The sequence below is a fragment of the Macrobrachium nipponense genome, chromosome 1 (assembly GCF_015104395.2).
Source record: "Macrobrachium nipponense isolate FS-2020 chromosome 1, ASM1510439v2, whole genome shotgun sequence".
Taxonomy (NCBI): Eukaryota; Metazoa; Arthropoda; class Malacostraca; order Decapoda; family Palaemonidae; genus Macrobrachium; species Macrobrachium nipponense.
In genome coordinates, this window is record NC_087200.1 from 78863498 (window position 1) to 78888771 (window position 25274).

A 25274-nucleotide genomic window follows, 5' to 3' on the forward strand; every position below is an offset into this window, starting at 1 on the left:
GATAGACAAGCACTTTCGGTCTAGTGTGACCCTTTACTCAGGCACAACTGATCGTACAGAGGAAAAACATAGTCAAAGCAGGCTTAATACCCAAACTGACACTGCAAGATTAGCAATAAGGTCGATTTCACTCTACAGAAACGAGGAACGCCTGAGGGCAGGATAAGCGAATTTTTAGCCAACCACACCTTGGAGGATCACACACGTGTTCAACAGATGATTCATCCCGAAAACAATGCGTTGTGAAAAAACAAGGAGGCATATACAACTTATTACCATGAAATTTACAAAAATGTTCCCAAAAAAAAATTATTAATGAAAAGACGAAAAAAAGGATATAAATATATCGAGCAAGAGAGAGAGAGAGAGAGAGAGAGAGAGAGAGAGAGAGAGAGAGAGAGAGAGAGAGAGAGAGAGAAATAATAGCTATATACATGTGGGAGAACAGCCCAGACTTCAAATGCACTGTTTATCCATCTGAGTGAAAAATCTCATTGTATTAATTGGGGCGATACCTCTGTAATTGCTAGATCTAGTGATTATGTTTCAAGAAATTTACTGGAATCAGCAATTATACAAATCACTAATAAAAACAACCTAAATCATAGTGTAGGATTGTACCATTTGGACCCGTATATTTGTAAAATGTTTATGAAGGACCTTAAAATAAATGAACTACTTATTAATTAGTCCCACATGTATATAGTTATTATTTCTCTCTCTCTCTCTCTCTCTCTCTCTCTCTCTCTCTCTCTCTCTCTCTCTCTCTCTCTCTCTCTCTCTCTCTCGATATATTTATATCCTTTTTTTCGTCTTTTCATTAATAATTTTTTTGGGGAACATTTTTGTAAATTTCATGGTAATAAGTTGTATATGCCTCCTTGTTTTTCAAAATGTATTGTTTTCTGGATGAATTATCTGTTGAATACGTGTGTGATCCTCCAAGGTGTGGCTGCCTAAAAATTCGTTTCCTCGTTACTGTAGAGTGAAATCGACCTTATTGGTAATCATGTAGTCAATTTGGATATTAAGCCTTCTTTGACTATGTTTCTCCTCTGTACGATCAATTGTGCACTAGACCGAAAGTGTTTGTCTATCTCACTTTTTAATTTTCCTTCGTGGCAAAAACCTTTATATATATATATATATATATATATATATATATATATATATATATATATATATATATATATATTTATATATATATGAACTACTAGTGTAGATTGGTAAGATGGCGTTATGTGTTTACTAGGTCATAAAAAATATATATATATATATATAGTATATATATATATATATCATATATATATATATATATATATATATATATATAATTATATATGACCTAGTAAACGCATAACGCCATCTTACCAATCTACACTAGTGGTTCATAATTCACAAACTAATATGGGATTTATCTTTTCCTTCAACATATGTACTGTCTAAAACCCTCAAAGTTACAGTATGGATATTCAGCCATTTGGTTTTATTTCATGAAAAGTAGTTTAAGCATATTCATCATAAATGAGCAGTCTGCCATCGCGCCCATCGTAATGTAATTAAAAGTTTTAATATATAACCCATTAAACTACAAAGGCGTTCATAATCTGTATTATTTCGGCTTAAAAATTGTCGTTACACTCTATATCGGAAAATATATACACATCTGGAATACATGTGTTTGGATGTGAGTGTGTACCTACCTACGCATGACATGACTTGAATTGCATTGTATTAAATATAGAATTTAGGCGCTGAAAAGGAAATTGACAGTAAAAGGTTTGAAAGGTGTAACGGAAGTAAAACCTCGCAGTTCCACTATGAATCAATAATTATTAGGAGAAGGGTGAGAGTAAGATGGAAGAAAGAATATACAGGAGGTACAGTAAAAGGAAAGAAAGGGGTTGCAGCTATGGGCCGAAGGCACGCTGCAAAGAACCTTAAGTAATGCCCACAGTGCACCTCGTGAGGTGCACTGATGGCAATACTCCCCTATGGGGTACGTACGCATGACGAAATTCTGCACATTATAAAACCCCTTAAGAATTATACGTATACTACTTATAAAAATATGTCTGTATATGTACGTGTAAGGCGTAATCCTTTATATAATTAATGGGTATTATCAAAGAAGTACAATATAGAATAAAATATACGAAAAAGCAATCTCGGACAAATTTAAAAAAGAAAATGCATAATATAGAGGGCTTTTCATATACCTACGCACGAATCATTCAATCACATACCTGGGAAGAGGAGATTGCCAAAGAACCCCCACCATCAAAATGGGAGAAGAAAGGAGAATGGAGAGGATCCCTAATGAAACGAGAAAGATGTGTCAAAGAGATGTGCCCGATTACACAGGCAGACAAACAGACAACCAGGCAGTCAAACAGAGACAGGAAGACATAAAAGGCACATCAGAAGTCACTGTCTTTGAAATGCCTTTTGATGCATCACCCTCTGCTGAAAAGGTGTGTCGTCAAGGATGGGGACCACCGAGAAAAACAAAAACTCGCTACCGAGAAAATATGGTTCCTGTCGTCTTTATAGTTATAGTAGTGACACAGATATATATATAATATATATTTATATATATATATTATTATATTAGGATATATACATATATATATTATATAAATATATATATATAATATTAATATATAGAATATAGATATATCATATAATATATATTATTGCTATATATAATATATATATATATAATATATATATATTATTATCTATATATATATATATATATGTATATATATATATATATATATATCTATATATATATATATATAAATTTTATGTTTGTGTATGTATGTGATGTGTGATGTGACAATTCTCTCTCTCTCTCTCTCTCTCTCTCTCTGTGTGTGTGTGTGTGTGTGTGTGTGTTGTGTGTCCAGGTGTGTTCCTCCCTTCAATTCCCTCTTATTAATCAAATTACATATTCTACTTATTATCCATAACATCATTTTTTTTGCAGAAGGATAAAACCATGTATGATTATATTCCACTCAAAACGGCAAAAATTCAATCCTTTGGACTGTTAATGACGGTTGCAATATAGCAATGATGCAAGTACGGCGAAAGTCCTCTGCATGTAGCATCCCGTTTATATATATGACAGAAAAGGACATTCAAAATCATAATGACGCATCGAAAAAAAGGAACAATGAGTCCTCTATACACAGAATCCCACATACTATAGTAGATTCACATCAACCGTGCATTTGATGTCTAGGCCAGTCCCTTACGAATCTCCTGATTGGCTGTTGATAAGCCAATCACAGGGTTGAAAACTCTCAGTATTTCTGGAGAGCTCATATAGGAAGGATATATGCTCCCATCTCCTGAGGGATAACGTCTTTCAAAAGTATCCCTCTCGAGAGTTCACATAGGAAGGATATACGCTCCCATCTCCTGAGGGATAACGTCTTTCAAAATGATCCCTCAGGAGAGGTGGCACATAGCTCCTATGCATGTGAACTCTCGAGAGACTGAGAGTTTCCAGCCCTGTGACTGGCTTATCAACAGCCAATCAGGAGCGTCGTAAGGGACTGGCCTAGACATCAAATGCACGGCTGATGTGAATCTACTATAGCTTGAAAGATCAAGCGATTAATCAAAATAACACTGTAAAGCCGATGGCAGGATATTGTCATTCATAAAACTATACTTGTTACAGAGGTTACTTTCAATACCGCCACAGGAGAAATCAGATCCAAAACCCGTAAATAAGTTTCATTGCTATTCTCATGAAAGTGTCCATTTGTGCTCTCTGGATACTATTCAATATGGATTTCCTTTTTGCCCCTCAATGACAAAGTGTGGGCGTTCCTTTGTCTAATGTAACTGATATAAACGCATACACGTGATATTATACAAATATAAATACACACACATTATATATATATATATATATATATATATATATATATATATATATATATATATATAAATTTATACACACCTGTCTATTTCAGGTTCAAGTTTTCGTCCATGGCATAAAAAACGACCTCATTACATTTCAGCTATAAAACTCTCATATTTTTATGTTGCCCAGTAAAAAAAACACACAATTTTAACATCCTACAGTAGTGGCTTATAATTCCCAAACCAATATGCGATTTATCTTTCTGCTCAACATGTGAACTGTCTAAAATCCTCAAAATTAGAGTATAGATACTCAGCCAATAGTGCTATTTCGTTAAAAGTAGTTAAGTATATTCATCATAAATGAGCAGACTCTGCCATCGCGTCCATAGTAATGTAATTAAAAGTTTTAACATATAACCTATTAAACTACAAAGGCGTTCATAATGTGTATAATTTCGGCTTAAAAATTGTCGTTACACTTCATATCGAAAAACAGGGTTTCTGCGTAAAACGTTAAACGAAATCGGCATATCGCGAACAATGCATTAAACTAACAGTGAGATTTTAGGAGAGTTTGGTGGAAGGAGGAGTGCAAGAAATATTGGAACGAGAGGACCTTTATGCCCGGGTATCATCTTCCCAAACTGTAACCGAGGTCCGACACTTTCCCTGGAAAAAAAAGCGGAATGCCGTATCTCAAAAACTAACCATAGAATTTTCTTGAAAATAATCTCATAATGTTTCCCACATCCACGTGCTTAGGGTGTTAGAAAATTGGCTTAACCTGACCTAGGAGCTGGTGCAATACTTTTGTAGATTCACGTCACCTGTGCATCTGATGTCTAGACCAGTCCCCGATGCTCCTGATTGTCTGTTGATAAGCCAATCGCAGGATTGGAAGCTCTCAGTCGCTCGAGAGTTTTCACATAGGCAGGATGTATGTTCCACCCCTCCTGAGGGATACGTCTTTCAAAAGTATCCCTCAGGAGAGGCGGAGCATACATCCTGCCTATGTAAACTCTCGAGAGAGACTGAGAGTTTCCAGCTCTGTGACTGATTCATCGACAGCCAATCAGGAGCGTCGTAAGGGACTGGCCTAGACATCAGATGCACGGGTGATGTGAATCTACTATAGCATAGTACATCTCAGTAATTTGCGCCCGGGAAGAACGAGAATGACTTCAAGACTGGCGAGGACTTTGCATTGCGTAGTTTGTTTATTTAGATCCAGGAACGGCGGCTAATGTGCAATCTCTGTGGGTAAATCTGTGTTATCGAAGTTTCCTGCACAGTGGAATCATCCTCGAGTTGGTAGCTGCCTTACTTTTTCTTTGAAACCATATGTTTCTGATGGCTCTTTACATATATATACGTATATATATATATATATATATATATATATATATATATATATATATATATATATATATATATGTATATATATATATATATTATATATTTATATACATACATATAATAGGAATAGCTATGAGTATATATACATTATACTTGTATATACATTATATATATATATATATATATATATATATATATATATATATATATATATATATATACTCCATTTTCTCCCTGTGGTTATCATTTCTTAACCCATTTTGTCATAACATCGTCATAGGATAGGATTTTTATGATTTATTTATTAGAATGAAAATGTAAAAAATATATAATGTGCATGTTGAACAGTACAGAACAATTATTGCTAATAAAATATAGCGTATTTTGGAAATTTTCGTTGGTGAAATAACGGGTTATTTGCCCGTAGATTTTAGGGCGTTTTCATTTACTTGGCGTACTGAATTGAGAGGCTATATTTCTGTTCGATTATTTTGTTTTTCTGCTTCTAACTGAAAATATATTAATGTGTTTATTTTGTGTCCTTTTTATTTGATCCTTGTTGTTAGCATGAGTAGCACTAATTACGAGTATTAATTACGAAGACCGCTTCACATTAAGTTAGGAATAGAATGTTTGCAAATTATGCCGTAGGGGAAAAGTCTTGCAAGATTTCCGAGTAAGCTGGAGGTCGAATCATGCCTTGTTTCTTCTCAATCTCATCCAACTTCCCCTACATGGCGAAGGATACGTGACTGGTGTCACTAAAAATAATCCTGATTACTTAGATTCACATCGAGGCCGAGATATCACCAGTGTCTTGTTACCTACGTCTCTCTCTTCAATCTGGTTACCACCAAATGAAAAATTGGCTCTTTTACATGTCATGACGTCAAACTATCACAAAATACTAATGGATTACGCAAAAGGATATGTAACAACCAGATAATAGCTGCTATATTCATTTACTCTTGCTAAAAGCTACATATTCTCTTACTAATAATATTTTTTTAATCCCTGTACATGGTGAAAAGGCTTGGTAATTTTAACCTAAATAATATGCCATTAGTATCACACTCAACAATATGAAATATACATTAAATTACTTTAGCATCCCTTACATGCTACAACCTTACCAGTAATTTTTATGATTAAATTAAACATAAAATTGATGTCGTCTGGAATGAATTCTCCAGTAAAAATTGCAGTTGCTGTTGCTTTAGAATATTAGAAGCGCTCGCAGGAAATGTGAAAGAGAAGATTTACGATCTTTATTTCCACCTTTCCTGCGAACGTTTTCGCTTACTCGGGGAGTAAGCCTACTAACTACTTTGATGTTGTTGCTGTTGGTGTTGTTGGAAGGGTAGGAAAGCCCCGTGGAAAAGCCTTAAAAGGTCTGAAAAAGATGCTTCTCGTTGAGTTAAAGATACAGGAATCTTAAGATAGAATACTCATGATTTATTTCTTAGAATGAAAAGGCAGAGAACAATTGTTTCTAATAAAATATAGCGCATTCATTTTAATTTTCGTTGGTAAAACAATGCACTATTTGACCGTAGATTTTAGCACCCGCCCCAAGTAAGCTGGAGGTCGCATCACGCCTTGTATTCATATGCCAACAGACCACTGTGGTACTGGTAGTTTTGAAAGTAATTATCCGTTTTATAATGCAATCTGTGACAGAATGAATCTATTCCACAATACAGTGAATGTAAAATCACAATTCTTCTGGAATCAATATTGAGACAAACACATGGATTCACAAAACACAGGTCGTCATTTTTTTTTTTTTTAGTTCACGAAATTTCATCCAACCGTTTGGATAACTTTTGTTTTGCTTTTTTCCCTCAGGTAAATAATTGGACTGTCCCACCAGAAATAAAATTAATATTGTATCTATAACGCAAACTGGAAAATTGGGAGAAATTTCGCGTCGGCAGTACTTGATTGAGGCAGAACAGAAAAAGCTTTTGCTCTGCAATGTTTTAACCGCTGTAGCGTTTCCACTGAATTGGGGTTGCTTCTAAAAATAACAGGACTGTCGTATACATCTTTTAACAGCGGAATCACGGAGGAGCGTTTCTCACATCAGTAATCGCTTTGTAGTCACAGAAACCTATCAGAAATATGTAATGTAAAACTTTAAATCCCTGTCCATAGTGAAGAGGCTTGGTAATTTTAACCTAAATGATATGCCATTAGTATCACACTCAACAATATAAAGGTAGTTTTTTTCCCCTGTCAAAAACTACTCTACGAAATATGCATTAAATTACTTTAGCATCTCTTATACGCTACAACCTAACCAGTAATTTATACGATTAAAAAAATCATAAAATTAATGTAGTCTGGAATGAATTCTCCAGTAAAAATTGCAGCAGACATCGGTTGGTCTCTGAATACAGAAGTCTCTTCGTCCTCGTACTCTCAACAGCTTATCGTGTGCTGCCATCAAGATCTTATCTATTTGCCCAAACACCTCTGAACTTGTGGAACTGACACCCTTTTCACAATGTCTCCGCGTCCACTTTTTCTGTATAACGAAGCCAACGCGTAAATAAATACTTGGCACGTTCTTGAAGCGAACAATCTTTCATTAGTATATCCCTTTAGAGGTTTCACTTTCAGAACAATAATAAACTACCTTTTACGTTGTACATAACTATCCTGTTCATATCAATAAATTGTGTTCACATAAATTCATATTAATCCCCTCCAGCACAGGTCTCCTGTTATGGCTTCAATTTCTCAGTTCAAACTCTTCTATGTACCTTTCAAATAATATTAAGCGGTTTTATCTTATCCTTCATATTCCAGTCTGGTACTCTATCATAACTCCACCATTGTTCTAAGATTCAAATTAGTCTCTCTGGCTTTAGGTTTATCCGATTGCTAAGCATTCTACATTTACATTTTTTTTAATACTCGTTCCACTGACTGAGACTAATTCTCTGAAGAACTCATCTCTCCACTTCCATGTTTTATTGTGAGCTTCATTCACGCATAGCCCTTTCGCTCTGTAATTACGGTCTTCCAGAATGACTTAACCTTCTTCCTTAAAATCGTGTTTCCATTCGCCCTCAACATTTTGCATTACCTGTTCTCGCACTAGTTCATCAACTTCACTATTTTTCCTAGAATTCTTCAACAGGATTCTCCCATCTATCTTGCAATTCCTGAATGTAGTTTTTTCTTTTGCATTTCCTCTTTAGTTGGCCTCACACCTACAAAACTCTCCCTATTTCCTAAAGAATTTCATGCTTGAAATTCCTAAGTGCCAGTCATCTCAAAGTACCAGTCATCTCCGGCTACTTCTTTGCACTGATTTGTTTCCCATTTTTCATCCATTACTTCCTAAGTGCTTCTCTCCCTTACTTCTTATCATACTCAAATAATTATTACAGTTATGGACGTAATCTGAACGCTTCCATTCCTAGTGTAACTATTTTCAATTTGATCATTTGTGTAGACCAAATAAAACCCTACTAACTACACAGCAATTACTTACTCATGGAATTAGCGTGCATTGCTTCTTTCCTAATACTTATATTTCTCACTTAAATATATGTATCCTGAATAACCAAATCCTCGTTTAAGATATATGAGTAGGCTCTTTGTATTAGCATTCAGAACAGAAACTTACCTGTTAACACTTTTAGAATACTAGTCACGTACCTATGTATTCAAATCATCCAGCACAATCGCCCTTCATCGCCAAGAGAATTTCCTTTTTTAAATACAACTACCTTTTAGAGGAGGGGGGACCCCAGAAAGTGCTACATTCTGATTTACAGCATGTGTTCTGGTGTGAGGCTGCTAGCCCTATGCCCTTTCCCACACTGGCTGTGACCTATCAAGCACATAATTTACTGCCTAAATCAACAGAGACGCAACAATGGGGTTAACGGAGTATGTATAAATACTTAAGCCTCACATTATATATATATATGTGTATGTATATATATATATATATATATATATATATATATATATATATATATATATATATATATATATATACATATATATATATTAAAACCCGAGCTTAAAGCAAAAAAAAAAAGTAGCAGTTTGAAAGCTTTTACAGCAGCGTATCGCTTTTTTATGGCTGTGCTTCGTATGGCTGTGAACAGCATTAGAATCCACTTGCTATAAGCGCACTATAGTAAATTACTCAGAATAAAAAAAAAAGGGCTGGGTAAAAGCGTTGCCAACCAGCAACAGGAAACGACAATACAGAAGAGAACTTTATCGGCGGCTGTTAGCCATGATGTAAACCGTTAATGGCGACAGGTATGGGATATTGCACAACAACAGCAACAGAGGAAATAACTATATCGTCATTATTTTGAAACAAAACGATGAACGGAATCCGAAGAGCTATTGGAAATGGTCAGAGAAATTCCTATATATTAGATTAAATAAACAGAAACCTAGTAAGAAGGGGATTCTCTCCCTTCCTACGTGTCCCCGCCTCATTAAAGCCGTCAGCACTATCTTGCATTTGGCCGAAATCGATTTGCATAGCCATCACTGTCCTTATTTATCTACTATTACAAAGAATCATTTCCCCCTTTTTTACAAGGCTGCAATAAATACTTTAATCACCGGTTATTTTCATTAATAAAGAATCGTACCGAAAAAGGCTTAAAATGATAATATTGCATTAGATTCGTCCGTGTGCCCTAAAGAGAAGCAGATACTGATCAGATATAAAAAATGGTTATTTATTTAATTATTTTTTATGTATTTTGATGGCAGACCTTAAATTTCTACCTCTGGTATCGATATCAAAAGGCTAAAAATTATTGTTATTAAAATGGAGTTACTTGATTTTTGGCAATAATAATAATAATAATAATAATAATAATAATAATAACTGACAAAATCAAGAAGAATGTATCACTCACTGATGACGCAATACCATGGGACACCAGAGCAGATGAGAAAGAAAGAGAAAAAATCGATAAGTATAAAGACCTAAAAATAGAAATAAGAAGGATATGGGATATGCCAGTAGAAATTATACCCATAATCATAGGAACACTAGGCACGATCCCAAAATACCTGAAAAGAAACCTGGAAAAACTAGATGCCGAAGTAGCTCCAGGACTCATGCAGAAGAGTGTGCTCCTAGAAACAGCACACATAGTGAGAAAAGTGATGGACTCCTAGGGAGGCAGGATGCAACCCGGAACCCCACACTGTAAAAACCACCCAGTCGAATAGGTTGACTGCGATAGACCAAAAATAAAAAATAATAGTAATGATGAAAAAGACTATGGCCCCTGAAATAAATATGTATTTTCATCCAATTCCCAAACAAGGTCATCAACATTTCCACGGAAAACCATAAAAAAAACATAAATAAAAAAATAAATAAATAAAAAAACTCCACGGAACGCAATTGAAAAAATTGGCGATCAAGGCCGACGGATCTCAAAGCGGCTTGTTGTACCTCGTCCCGAATAATTTTGTGACGTGAAAATCATGAATCAAAGTCTGGCTGAGGAAAAGCGCGGAATTTTTTTTTTTTTTTTTTTTTCATTATACTTTTAATGTTGCACAAAAGAGGGCGCTTCAAAAGGTACCTTTACCTTCACTGACAATGCATCTTTCGCAAATTTCAATTTAATTCAATTACTATATTCGATCACTTTACAGTGTATGTTAGTGCGTCCATCGTGATTTCCTTTAACTCATTTACTTAATTATTCGTTTTTGCAACTTTTGTAGTTATCCATCAAATGCAATCTGCAGTCACTATTCCAATGAAGTGTCTATGAGCGCTCAAGCAATATCAAGCACTGTGCAAAAAGAGCCTCTGATGAGCTTACGAAATTTCTTGAATTCGACGCAAGGACACTCTGACCTATTACTCAGGCTAGTCACTGACCACTCAGGTCAAGTTTCTGACCTACGCTGAAACGTATGATTTCGTCGTGCCATTATTAGTTTAACAGACTTCCCTTTATTCCAAGAACCGGCTTATAATATTACAAGTCTGGATATTTCAGGCAAGACAGAGCATGGATGAGTTAAGTTATCTGATATACAGAGGCATTTCACGAATCTAGCTTTTCCAATTATGTCTGACATTCCAGCACACTCTGTTCCATCCTCTTTCCCTCTGTAGTTTTCCTTCCTTCCTCCTCTTTACCATAACTTCTTAACCCCACCATAAACTCTGCAATGAATTCATTTCGGAATCCTCCCTGCGCTCTTCCCCGCCATTCAACTTCTACAAAGTTCCTTTCTCTTCCTGACATCGTCCGTTCTTTGATCCCATTTGTTTCTGGTGCATACAACGCAACATTTACTCCCAGATACGTGTGCAAATCGGCCACTTCGCCACTTCCCTCATTTGTATTAACTTTCGCCTTCCGTAATTTCAATTTCCTCCCCTGACCTCCGCTGGCAAACTGTGGCTTTCCATTTACCGTTTCGACAGATAATTTTTGTCGTCGGTCTCTGCATTTTCCTTTTTTTTTTTTAATCTCGAACAAAAACTTATCGCAACAACTACATCCATTATACGATCGCATCTGACATCAACACATTTTCGCCAAAGAGACCATTCGCTCTTGCTGTGGGCCATTACATCAACTTTCAATTGTTTCAATTTCAATTGTTCATGCATGTAACAGCCACGGAAAGCAAATCAGCTCTGCAATAGTCTGTGTCTTAAAGTATCCACCATCTCTCTTGCATGCTTTCTAAATATCACTGTATATTGAAAAACTCTTATTTCTTTATCAGCAATAATTATTTACTGTAAATTGCGACACCTCTAGCCATTACTGACTGACATGACCTATTACTTGACATATGACATATGGGATGCCAACAAATACTTTTCCAGTGACATAAAAAGAAAGGTTTACACTCTTGTCTCTCACATTTTCCATATAAAATTAAATGTGCTTTGGTACTCAACTGACATCGTAATATAATAATAATAATCAATAACATGTAAGGAGTCCCTCTTTTAGGGTTGTTATAATAATAATAATAATAATAATAATAATAATAATAATAATAATAATAATAATAATAATAATAATAATAATAATAATTAAGAAACCAAAAATATTTTGGGTTCATAATCTCTCTCTCTCTCTCTCTCTCTCTCTCTCTCTCTCTCTCTCTCTGATCGTCTCTCTCTCTCTCTCTCTCATCATCTCCTCTCTCTCTCGGAGTTTAATATATCAGAAATCACGATATGATATCAACTTGCCACCAATGGTTCATCTAGTTTGTAGCCAATTCTTAAAAATAATGAAAGAAACGCTCGAGTTATCTTTGGAAGTATCAACAATAACATTCAACGGATGATGATTCATCCAGATTTTGTTGTCACTTCGTAAAAATAATGAACTAAACTTTACAGTTATCTTTGGAGGCATCATGAAAATATTCGACGGATAAACCCTTTGTAAGTTAAGATCAACTGATTGCTGTAAAAAAAAAGGCAAAATAAGCAATACAAACAGTTTAGCACGTGAATCAATGCCGATAAAAAGAAGAACAAACAAGAAAATCCGCTGTTTTTGAAGTGAAACAAGTAGCCATCTCCTGCTATTCCAATCGCTCTTCCCAATACCAGGAAAAGAAAAAATTATTTGTTCTCTCCAGTTTACAAATACGCTGATCACTGTTCGCGTGGTCTGAGTACATGCCATACCAACAAGTATGAACAAAGCTCTGGGGAATGTAGGACTATTCAGAACCACCTGTGAAGGTTGCGAAATTCAACCGTGATTCCATTTGCAAAATCTTTTCTCTCAAATCTTAACCAACCACGAGACGGCGGTCTTGCGATCATCTCATCAACCAGAAGATTAAGGAATTATTCTTTTTATTTCATTTTCCAAAGATTTTTTTCCCAATTGCAAAATGCAACAGAGCTCTCACTGCAGATGAGAAATGTGTTGGAACAAGACGCATATGTGTATATTGTCTTCATATTTAAATACGTATTGTATAAAAGGGAATGTACACATGACCGTCTGTGTAAGTTTTGACAGATAGTACATAGCACAAGCACAGTTGCATACTTTATTTCAAGTTTATGTGTAGGAATAAGGATGCATGTGTGCATACATATGTACTTATGTAAATGCATGCAAATATAAATATATTCGAACATAAATAAAGATTGAAAGATTTGTTAAAAGCGTGTGTGCGTATATATATCTGACAGACAGACAGATAGACAGACAGTTGTTGGTGGACACGACTTTATTAATAATGCATAATAAACTGATCCCCATTGCTCATTCCTAAGTCACAATAAAATTTTGGGGGAAAAAAATTGAAAAGTTTAAATTCGATTTTGAATTTGGAAGAATTTAATCATGTTAGAGACTCTGTTATAAAACGTATAATTGGATCTCGCCCAGGGTACAAATTGATAGTGAATATGACGTAGGAAATTTGTTGCCAGGAAAAAGAAAAAAAGTAAAAAAAAAAAAGAAAATAAATGCCCAGACTAAATTTAATTTCTTTTCCAAAACAAGAATTTTTCAGCGTTCGTTGCGAAATGTAGATTCATTCATAATCTGTATGATTAGGTGCATGTTCCTGAATGCTTACCATCATATCTGCCAATAATGCATATCGAAGGCTGAGAGAGAGAGAGAGAGAGAGAGAGAGACTTACTCCATCTCAAATTATATGATGCCGTACATTTGACAAGTACTCATCTCACACGTCTTGATTACCCTCTTCTCTTCCCCCCTTCTCACGCCCTCTCACTCTCTCTACACCAGCTGCGACACACGGAAGTCGACTGACAACCAGGTCATAATTCATCGTAGTTTTCAGGCAGATAGAGGCATGCTTGAATATATAGGGACCATACTCATGTCATTTCCTTATCGTTCGGGTCGGGATCGAAAGCGAGTCATTCCATCGTGATCTGGACGAGCTGACACGTGATCTGGGAGAGAGAGAGAGAGAGAGAGAGAGAGAGAGAGAGAGAGAGAGAGAGAGAGAGTGCTTGCATGATCCTGTGCAGATATGGTGTAAGCTGGACTTATTTATTTCATTATAGATCGACACCTTTCTACAGTGATATGCATGGGTGAAAAAGAGTGCATATTCTCACTAACAAAATATTTTGTTATATATCGGGAAACGATTATTAGATATAATAATATGTTGAAAATTTCCATATAAAAATAAACTTTAATCAGTACATGAAACATTCGACGTTTGGATCATATGAAATTATCCTCAGAGTCGCAAGTTTTACATAAAAAAACAAACCTATAGACTCTATGAAGGCCACACAAACAATCATTCAATATGTGGAAAAAACATATGAACATTTTCCTTTAGCATTTGCCCTTGGTTATTACACTAAAAGAATTATATATTATAAGAAGTTAGCCACACCTAACATGGCAAGTAAGAAGATCTATATAGATATACAATATATTTATATATATATATATATATATATATATATATGTAGTAATATATATATATATATATATATATATATATATATATATATATATATATATATATATATATATATTTATATAGATATTATATATATTAAAATATATATATATAAATATATATTATACATACATACATATATATCATATATATATATATATTATATATATATTATATATTATATATAATTAATATATATATATATATATATAATTTAAATTATATAGGGATTCTTCGTACTTGCATGTTGGATGGGTGTGCTACTTCATAATATATATATATATATATATATATATATAATATATATATATATATATATATATATATAATTCTTTTAGTGTAATAACCAAGGGCAAATGCTAAAGGAAAATGTTCATATGTTTTTTCCACATACTGAATGATTGTTTGTGTGGCCTTCATTGAGTCTATATAGATATATATATATATATATCTATTATATATATATATATAATATATATATATATATATATATATATATATATATATATATATAATATATATATATATATATATATATATATATATATATTATATATATATAAACACACATACACACACACACACACACACATATATATATGTATATATATATATATATATATATATCTATATATATATATATATACATATATATATATATATATATATACATATATATATATATATATATATACATATATATATATTAGAGATGTAACTGAAAATGTTGTCAACGGCGCGTGTCATAAAAACTAGGAGGTGAATGTTTCTGGTCATGAAATGGCTTAATGAAACCACTTAAAAATGACAAAACCAGAACTCCTCTATTTTTAGAACTGTGCAATTTTCAGGGGGAAATACGGGTGATTATTTCATCACCTCATCTTTAAAAATACAAGATTAAACTTACACGAACTGAGTGTGATGCCACGTCATAGAAAGATTGGAAAGTCGTGTGTATTTGGGTGTATTTTAGCATCAGCATTGTCATTCATAACTGACTCTAACTTAAAAACAAATGAATCTACGTAGCAATAGGAAATCGGTGTAGGAACTTAAGGTATGCAGTTTCCACTTACTGTAATGATTATTCCCTACCTTTTGTTTAAGGCTTCCACCTGTCATTAATCAAAAATAACATATAACAAAAAAATTTCAAACATTGCAAACGAAAATTAGCTTGCCGTTTTACATCTCAAGCCATGAACCATGTCTCGAGGAATATCGTCAAACGGAAACGATACTTATTCCTCCAAGCGTATATGTTCATACACATACGAGTATATGTTCGTGAACACATGAACATAATAAAAATATTTTAGGCCCAACCAGTGCGAATAAAAATGTAGTACATTCTAAAGATGCAATACATCTTAACAAATGTAATACATTTTAACAATTTCATAACCAGTATAAAACCAGAGTCAGCATCGAAATCCCTTTCAAACAATTCAAAATAATAAGATTATGAAAGATATAGTAAAACAGTTATTATTATTATTATAGCTGGACGTTCACTGGAGACCTAATGGACGGACAACGACTTAAGACGCCCCAGAGGGTACTACACCCCAGGAGACTAGCCGGATTATCTTGGGAAAACGACGGGATGACCTGAATTGCCCAATTACCTGTCTTCGAATACAATCCGGTTTTCTTTTGTAAACAATCCCCTTTTAACTTTCAAACAAAGGAATTAATAGAGTGCGAGGAAAACACAATGAGCCCCTGTTACAATGCAGAAGAAACTATTTTTATCTCACGCTTTCTCTGTGTTGAATGAGATTTTATCTTTCTACTTTTTGAAAAAAAAAATATGCAGTATATGTCTTCGATTGTAGTGTGTATTTAAAGAATGTATGAATACATCTGAACTGAACTGAACTAAATTGAATTGAAGAACGTTTTACTTTGTCAGTGACTCTTCAATTCTAGTTAGACTGAAAAGGAGAATTTGTTTTTATTTATACATCACAATTTGGATTTGGAAAATCTACACACTCGAGGGGTTACAGAGAGAGAGAGAGAGAGAGAGAGAGAGAGAGAGAGAGAGAGAGAGAGAGAGTCGAAGGCTCTCGCAGTCACTCTCGATGGCTCTGATAATAGTTGATAATGGTGGAAAATCCACAATGATCTGTATGAATATATATATATATATATATATATTATATATATATATATATTATATATAGGATATTTAATAATAGATATTATATATATATCATATATTATATATTATATATACATATATATATATATAATATTAATATATATATATATGTATATATATATATATATAGAATATATTATTATAAATTTAATAGATTATATATATAATATATATATATCTTATATAATATATACACACACAACGCACATATATATATATATATATATATATATATATATATATATATATATATATCATTTTTTCGCACATCTCATTGTGGATTTTTCACCATTATCAACTATTATCAGAACCATCGCGAGTGGCGGTAATATAAGATAGGGTCGAGGCGTATCGTCCTTAAAGTCGAACCAAGTTACCTTCATTCATACGAGATCCATCTCCACCTGAGGGAATGTAAACAAGGTTCCAACCCCGTAGGATCTCTCCCCTAAATCCATTTGTTGTCGATGCGATCGGATCCAATCTTTTAGCTTCGCGCCACTGGGGAGGAGGAGCGACTGACTTTCAAAATCCGGTTGGCAATGGCAGCCCAGATCACTTATGGATTACTGATAAACAAGTCCCAAGTCCATTCAGTAAAGGGCCATGATGAATCAAGGTGCTTTGTTCTGAGATGAATGACGAAAATCGCTCTCATGAGCACATACGCAGAGCATTAATCTTCCTTTATGCGCAGTCCTTATGCGGTTTCGTACTGATCTTAATAATTTACCAATATATATATATATATATATATATATATATATATATATATATATATATATATATATATGTATGTATATAAACACATACACACACACATATATAAGGGATGAGTGTCTCATTATGTTACATGGGGCTTGAGAGCCGCTAATGATCCTTGCGTAGCAAGTACAAATGGGGCAGTGAATACTATATTTGTTCTTTGGGAGTATATATATTATATATATATATATATATATATATATATATATATATATATATATATATACATAATTTCATAAAATCAGTGTAATAGTAGTGAGCATGGGATTTTCCAAATCCTCTCTTGACCACTGTATATACAAAAGGCGCTCCGGAGGACCAAGTAGACCCTTCCTTAGCAATGCCAGTCACAGATGATTCTGTTACTTCCGATTTAATGTCACTTCTTATTGTATTTCTCCCTTCTTCTCCGTAGAGGCGGATTGAATCTATCAGTTGTACCTAACTCCTTTACACGAGCAGGCACCACACATACTAATTATGAATCAAGCCCTCATCCCCATAAAAAACAAGAGAAGAACGTGCTTCTATGAAAATTGAACAATAATATACTAACTGTAATCATTGTTAATCACTATCATCTGTAATGAACCCACTATATAAAAGGCATCATGGCAAAAAAACACAAATCGGCAAAAACCAATTCCGGTAACTGTGTGTATGTAATCACATTTTTTGGTTGGACCCTTTCCAACAGGTCTACGGTACACAGCCTATGGCGTGAGGTCGCCCGATGACAATAGGCTCATGTATTTCATAAGGATATGAATGAAAAAGCACCAAAGCACATTATTTCACCGAATGAGTAGCATTATGTATCAGCAAATGAATGACAGTGGGACACAATGCCGCAAACCATGCCGTCAAATTAATGACGTTTTGAATAAAATACATCCACGAATTAGACCGCAGAAATAAATGATATTACAGTGGGAGAAAATACATTCATGCCCTATGCGACCAAATTAAAGACATTCCAGATAAAATATAGCGTCATTTTATGCCACAGAATGGAAACATTCGTGAATTAAATTAAACCCAACTCGACTCGAATAAAATTAACGTTTTACTGTGGCTTTATGTCATTTACCGTTCGTAAAAAATAAACAATATCACTTCAGTGTTTTCACAGAACGAAATAAATTCCGGGTAATACAAAGCTATGTCGTCTGTTCACGAATACATTGTATTTAAATGAGGTACGGCGTTTAAGGTTATTTACAGTATGGTGTAGTAGGCCTCTCATGGTAACAAAACAAACAAGACTGGGTCCTAACCACCTCCCTGGTGTTGGAATTCTTGATTCCAGTACTTTCATTAGACTTTTGTGCTTCCCCATCTCATCTTTCATCCAAGGCAATCGTCCAGAAGCAATTCCCCAGTTTCTTTCCAATCCGCCGCTGCAAATATGTTTCCACATTTGCTTTTCGAAGGTGCAGATTAAACTCACTGTAATAACTCACCTACAGCCATAAACGGACAAGGATCATGTGCATCTTTTCGATGCATTTTTGGCAATAAATTCTCATTTCAGATTCGGTTATCATTTCCATTTGCTGTTGTTCACATTATTATATGAACACTTAGTTCTTCAACCCCTTCATTTCAAGAATCATTACGGTTTCCTTCCATTCGTCAGAGATCTCTATGATAACCGTTCCTCGTTAGACGAATGGTTAACGTACTCGCCTACCGATCCGGTAGTGCGAAATTCGCTTCCTGCTCTGACAACTCGGAATCAGAGGAATTTATTCCTGGTGATTAGAAATTGATTTCTCGATTTAATGTGGTTCAGATCCAACAATAAGCTGTAGGTCCCGTTGCTAGGTAACCAACTGGTCTGGTTAATCTAAGATATACTCTTACTTTTTCTATGATAACCACCACACTGAGGTACTATTTCTAATCACACTAGTGTGGGAGGTGACCAGGCGCTCTCAGTTTTATTGAAGTAATTGACTCATTTTTCAGCACAATATTCATGTGCCCGATGTTCGCGACCATACAACCAACTGTCGATGATAACTCCCTTTTTATATCCGTTAAGGCCTGTCCACACGATCGGGCCTGATCGGCAGACTTCCCCTCTAACGGGCACACTTGACGGGCAAACCGTCAAATTGCCTGATGGGTCTTGTAGCAAAATCACCATGGTGGTGCCCGATGGCTTGAGCTTCAACCCTGGCAGAAGTACGTTAACCATATACATTTCTTTTACTGATCCATTCTTTGCACCATATTCTCTTCTTTTTCTTCTTTTTCATCACACAAAAAGCAATTATCATGCTAGACAATATCTTCTTCTTTGCGGTAGGCACCATGTATATCGTACCACACTGAACACACTACTGGCATCGTCGGGCACGCCAACCTCTCCATCGCCTCACCCGTGTGGACATTGGACAACATTCACGGGTAAGCCCGCCAAAATTTGCCCGTCAACCCATGAGCACGCCGATCAGGCCCGCTCGTGAGGACAGGCCTTTAGTCACACCAACAGTTTTCTGTGCATCTTAAAAACGCTCCCAGTGGTCCAAAACAGGAACCAGTCTTCTAAATTCCCGAGAGAGAAATATTACTTTGTCCCAGAATCCCCTATCCTGCAGAGCCCTGTTTCTGATACAGCAGACTTATGAACTGGAGAAATGTTCCCTTTGATGGCACCCGTTCCTCAGCCGCTCAGTCAAAAGAGCCTATATAGCAGCCCTCTAAGTCTCTCTATGCGCTGTTCCTAAAGTATCTTTTAAATGTAGTCACTGCTGTATTTAAATCTAAAAAAGAAAGCAATCTCTACGAAGTAGAAATCAGATATCCAGCTCATCAATAGCTTCTTCTCCTATTAAAAAATAAAAATTCTAAGTTGCCACTTCTGCTGACATTCTAAGCCCCAAAACCTAATTCCTTATAATGTCTTAGTATAAGGTATGTTGACGTTATTGTTACGATAAAACACCTGACCCACGTTACATTCAGCACTTTTTCTGAAACTAAGAAATTAGCCCGTGTGTTTTCTGCCTTTATTATCAATGCCAGCAAATAGAACATGCCCTGGTTTCAGACCATTCCAAATTTCAGTCCGCTATCACTACAAATTTGACCATTTCTTCAGCTTCCATTTAATAGAAACATCTCGAATTTGCTTTACACACCCTTCCCCAACCCCCATCCCCTGCCCCCGATCCTATTTGGGGGGACTTCGTGGAAGTCTCAGAAATTCTGCATTTTGCCACATATTCCAGCACCACTTAGTGTGTGCACCATAAACAGTGATACTCGATGGGCCATTCATTCATTCGAGCAAGAGAACAGAGCCATCAGGATTCCCGAGCTGCCAAACGAGCTTTCTCAGAGGAATTAAAAATAACGGCTACTAATATTTAAATATATTTCCTAGTTTTTTTTTTGTAAAGCATTTCAACTTGATAACTATTCAGTAAGAATTATAAATATCTCTTTTCATCATCATAAGAATTTTACAGCAAACAATTAAAAATTGATAACAAATCGGAAAACAGACTAAAAATCATATCGAAAAGGCAAATTGATAATAGCTAAAAAAAATCCGAATTTATCAGAAGGAAATATCCAGAAATGTTAAACGCAAAACATAGAAGTTTATATATGAAAAGGGGAAAATAAAAACAGTCTTCGTAGGTAGGGGAGAAAGCAAGTAGTGGAATAACTTCAATGATATAAAAGGAGGGGAAAAGGAACTAAATGGAAGAGGGGAAAAGGACAAAACACGATAAGAGGAAGAGGGGAAGAAGGGGAATTGCAGCCCGGCTGACTATAAGGGATCTAATGAACGGGCCCGGATATATCGGATGAAATTCCCCAGTAGATAGATTTATGCTGGAAGGGGAAAAATGAGTCCGAGTGAACTAAATGCTGCAGAGAGAGAGAGAGAGAGAGAGAGAGAGAGAGAGGCAGGCAAGCAAAGAATGATGATGGGTATTCCCTTCCACTGTGAAGGCCGAGGGGACTCCATTAGTAAGAAACCAAAACAATGTCAACTTTAGATACCAAAGGCAGAAATACGTCCGAGAAAGAAAAATGCCTTCCTCAGTGCGACATTCGTTTTAGAGAAGACGACGTTTTAGATTTAGTTATCAGCGCATTTCTTCCCTCCTATCTTTTAGCTTCCTTCGAAAATATCATCTGAAGATCTAATTCACTCACATAGTTCCCTTTGGAACTGTAGAAGCGCTTGGCAAGGATACAATGTTGTAATTAAAGAAACTGATTCCCAGACGTCATCATCTTCATCTTCCTGTCGGCCTTCCCATCGGTGTTCTTTTTATTTCCCAATAATTCACCATTCCCTTGACAATTCATTTTCGTCTAGTGCACGAATAGAACGAAAAGTTAATAACGCCCTGCCTCTCTCATAATGACTGGTAGTCTGTGTCAGATTTGTATCAATTCTGATGATATATATATATATATATATATATATATATATATATATATATATATATAGATAAATATATATATATATATATGTGTGTGTGTGTGTGTGTGTGTGTGTGTGTGTGTGTGTGTGTGTGTGTGTATGTTCTCACCGTACATACTAAAATAAATATATACATTATAGATATATATATATAGATATATATATATATATATATATATATATATATATATACACATACTTGTATGGTGAGAATGTATTCAAGTTTGAAAAGCATATATGGATGAGTGAGTGTTTTGTTAAAAAATGGGACTACATTTCTTTTTCCACCCTGAGTAAGTGACCATACTGTCTGCGATACCAGTTTACATATATGAAACGATCGATCTATTTCATAAGACTTTGTTCTCCAAGGCTGACAGGGCTGTTTTAGGCTCAATAAACCAAACTTCCTCTTATATGGTTCTACTTCTCAACTAACTTACTTCAAGATTCATCCGAGTCCCGTTTCTGCAGCACAGCAGTTGTCAGAACTAAATCTACCCCTAGATCAGTTCCAAGTGTTGAGTGTTCTCTCCCTTAACCTCTCTCTTTCTGTTTATTGTTATTCTCTATATTCTATCTAGTCTTTCTCATCCTGAACTAGGGCGCAACGTTATACAACAGCAAGGATTCAACTCCTGCGATTGGCGTAAGAATAGAAAACTGGCTCACCATTAAGGCTTAAAAATAGCTACTTCCTTGCTTTCTTAACACTGTAGAGGGATCATGCTTAGCCACTCCCTCGAGTAATATTAAATGGTACTTGATTAGTATCATTATCTGGGGTAGATGAAACTCCTCCTTGTTCCGTGATCTCATACACATTCTACCGTTCCAGTAACGCTGGAAAATTTAGAAGGTGAATCTTTCACAATGATCAAGGTCTTAAGTTTAAAAGTAGCAGAATTATGTAGGATACATACTCTATACAGTAAACCAGTTTTTTTCTGCAAAGCGCGTTGGATTTCATGATAAGGCTGCTTTACTATTATGTTCATTACATAATGACCAACTCTACAAATGTCTACACTGTTCTGCTCACTGTCCTTTGCAGCCAGTATATACAAGTGATGAACGCTTCCCTGAGTGATGAATCTGTTAGTTATTATGGCCTATTCCTTCAAATAACGTTTGGAGAAACAGAGAAACATGAATAAAAAACTAAGATATTTAATGTTATTATAACTGCAAACTCATTTATACTTTGCCCAATTACAAGCTAAGTTTACTAACCAAATTATCTCAAATCAATGAGCCAACTTCTTTGATCTTAAAAAGTTGGAAGGTTAAGAAATTAAAATGCGTCATTCTGTTGTCAGAGAGAGAGAGAGAGAGAGAGAGAGAGAGAGAGAGAGATTACCTCGACAAGGTCCTTTCCTTTCTTTCTCTTTCTTTTCCCCCTTTTCTACAACCCCAGCTGATCGTTCTAATGGTCGACTGACCACCAGGTACATAATCCATGCTGATTCAACAGTATCATGAACCAGTGTTGTTACAAATTATGCTCCATGTAACATCTAGTATAGGTCAGTTAAAGTTCAAACTGTAATTCTTCTCCAAATTATGTTTTGTCAGAGCTTTTGATTGTTTAAATGTAGTACTAATGTATCTGCTTTCCAGCGAGACCTACCGAAAGCTTTAAAACTGAGCCAGTATTAAGACGGAACTGCAGGGCTGTCGTTGATCTTGGTTAGTTTTCATGGCAGACATGAAGTCATCATTTCTAAAGCAAACAGACAGAAACTAATGTCCTTTATTAACAGCCTGCTAAAACTTCAAAGAGGAGGTAAGGCTAATCTCTGCACCACTGTGATGAGTGAGCACGCAGGTGGATTTGCATATAGAAGAGGTAACTTCACGTGTGGTGTCAAGACCAGAGGAAGGGAGCAGCAAAACAGCTAAGAAGTTATCCTAGTGTTATATCTAGGAAGAGTGACGAACGAGCTGTTTGTGTCTTTCTGCATATTCTGAAGTAAAGTTGAGAGATGGCCCGAACCTTAGGGGAAAAGTAAAAAAAAAAAGTATATCTTAGTTTTACCAGAACATTGAGCTGATTAACAGCACTCCTAGGGCAGGCCCGAAGGATTTGTGATTTTCACGTGGCTAGGAACCAATTGGTTGCTTAGCAATGGCACCTACAGCTTATTGTGGAAACCGAACACATCGAGAAATGAATTTCTATAACCAGAAATAACTTCCTTAGATTCCTTGTTGGCAGAGCGGTCAATCGAACCCGGACCCTGAGATCGGTAGTCGAGCACGTAACCGACTCGTCCAACGGGGAACTAGGAGAAAAGTATATAAAAAAAAATTCAGATTGACCCACAGAAGAAAATGTGTAAGAAATTAGAAGGAATGATAAAAGGTACCGTATAAGAAATATGAAGTAATGGCTCAATGGGAAGAACGATGACTTACGGGATGGTTATAACAAATCAGGCAGTACCCGCTATTTTCCCAGATCAACTCACCCATGTGTAGGCAGTTACAACTTCAGAGATCATCCTTATGTTTTTCAGCAATATTTTCTGAATGAATAATACTTGCCATATGTACAAGGCAGTAGGGGAAAAGAGTATATTTCTGAAAATGCAAAACATCTCACTTAATATTAGCATCAGTAGACTAAAATCTCTGAATTTCATTACTCTTAGTTTCACCACTGGGAAAAAATCTCTGTACACCGAAATATCAATCCTTATTCTTTGTCTAATATTTACCTTTTTTGAGTGCTCCTAAAGAAATTGCTTACGTCTAGGATGGTAAAATATAATCTGGTGGTGTTTAGAAGTTGAGGGTAGGTTTCTTGGTGGTGCTTGGAAGTTGAGGTTTGGTTCCTACGTTGCAACTGATCACTGTCTGCACAATTACCAACTGGTGGAAAAACTCACGGCGGACGACACTCATTTGTTAGGACAATGATGATGATGATGATTATGGTGACCCTGAAGACTTGTCTTTGTATGAAAGGTGTAAATTAAGTTGAAGAACCTGCAATGACGTTCTAAACAAGCCAATATATTTCCTAATATTTCATATTTTTATGCGCTGTTTTTTTCTTCTTGTTTTTAATAATAACTGGGGACAACATCAATCTAACTTCCAGCAGTCTCAGGGTCACAGACCATAAACTTCCACCTATTTATGATTTTGTTAGCATTTTCTCTCTATATTTAAATA

The 25274-nt window shown here is 35.3% G+C and overlaps 1 protein-coding gene across 6 annotated transcripts in view; it reads left to right on the plus strand.

Moving 5' to 3' along the window:
* LOC135219395 (cell adhesion molecule Dscam2-like) overlaps nt 1-25274 on the plus strand; it is a 391041-nt gene that overhangs the window by 84605 nt on the left and 281162 nt on the right. The gene's annotated exons all lie outside the window — the stretch shown is intronic.